Source organism: Galeopterus variegatus, unplaced genomic scaffold (assembly GCF_000696425.1).
Source record: "Galeopterus variegatus unplaced genomic scaffold, G_variegatus-3.0.2 Scaffold2666, whole genome shotgun sequence".
Taxonomy (NCBI): Eukaryota; Metazoa; Chordata; class Mammalia; order Dermoptera; family Cynocephalidae; genus Galeopterus; species Galeopterus variegatus.
Genome location: NW_007728777.1, coordinates 215,191 through 216,614, shown reverse-complemented (window position 1 = coordinate 216,614; position 1,424 = coordinate 215,191). Strand labels below are relative to the sequence as shown.

The 1,424-nt window shown below is 40.3% G+C and overlaps 1 pseudogene; it reads left to right on the top strand.

The window, feature by feature from the left end:
- Nucleotides 1-977: 977 nt before the first annotated feature.
- Nucleotides 978-1,424, top strand: part of LOC103598557 — a 1,747-nt pseudogene continuing 1,300 nt past the window's right edge.

Genomic DNA, 1,424 nt, shown 5'->3' with positions numbered 1-1,424 from the left:
GGACTGAAGAGAGATTGGGCACTTTAGTTCTGCCATTTTATTAGTAAGTGATATAAATAAAATTTAGACACTGCTAAGCAACATAAGAACCCAGAGAGTTGAAATGTAGAGTCCAAAGTAAAGGGAAGATGAAGCTTTACTTGATCTATTTGGGTAGATCATGCCTATGATATTTTCCAGTGTCCTGCAGATGTGATGTTTAATAGCAATGGTAAAAAATCCAAGTAGGGAGGATAAATATGAGCAGAGAAACAGTCACAGGGTGATAACTATTAACACCTTTTTAAAAAGCAGAGAAATGTATCACATTGTTGAAATGGGTGAGAATGGTGTCATCTACAGAAACTAATTTATAGTCATGAGAGGAAATAAAATTTCCCAAGAAGCCATGACAACTGCTACTGGCTGGGTATTGTGGACACTGCTCCTGGCAACTGTGGCCTTGACAAAATTTAAAGAGTTTGACATCACTTGCTAAACAAGAAACTTCCTATTTCTTTTAAAATTAATCATGAGGATGCAAAAGCGAAAAGGCCCATCTCCCTCTGTTTTGCAGAGTGCTTTGAGTTCCAGAGCACCTAGAGGGCCATGTAGGCATGTCACTTTTTCGGAAAGGTCCTCCCTGATGTTCTTATCTAAAGCAACATTGGTCCTGACTCTCTAGCACCTCACTCTGCTCTGCTGTCCCCACAGAGCCCATTCCTGGCCAGGAAGAGCAGGCTGGTGGCTGGTGAGGCAGAACCTGGAGCTGCAACCCATGCATGCAACCTGCTCTGTGACTTGGCAGCTGTGGATCCTTGGGCAAGGTACTTAATTTTTCTGTGCCTCAGTTTGCTCTTCTAAAAAAATTAGAGTGTTAATAGTGCCTGTCTCATAAGATTGATCTGAGGATTGAATGAGGTACTATTAAAAGCCCTTAGAAAAGAGTTTGGCACAAAGTCATACTGTGTGTTTGTGAAATAAAACAGGTAAGTACCATGTATTTGCTTGTTTATGGTTCCTGTACTGGAATGTAAGCTCCGCTAGGGAAGGGCTACACTCCTGTATTGTCGGTGCTTAGGAGAGTGACTGACATGCAGTAGGCTGTCAATAAATACTTGCAGAAGGTATGGCCGGGAGCATCATAAGCTTCCTCTGTGCTGCCTTTCCTTGTTTCTCTCCCTGCTTATTCAAATGACCTTATTTGGATGAACTGGCTCATGTGTCTAATTAAGAACACATTTTATGTCAACAAATTTTCTAGGAATCTAATCTTGTTAATGCAGGTATTCACTCATTGAAATCTTACAGTTTAAGGCCTATAGTTCCTCCTGACCCAAATATGAGGGTTCTTCAAAAAGTTCATGGAAAGATTTGTATTATTTTTTAATTCTATTTTTCCATGAACTTGTTGAAGTATCCTAATATATGGTCCAGCAACACTC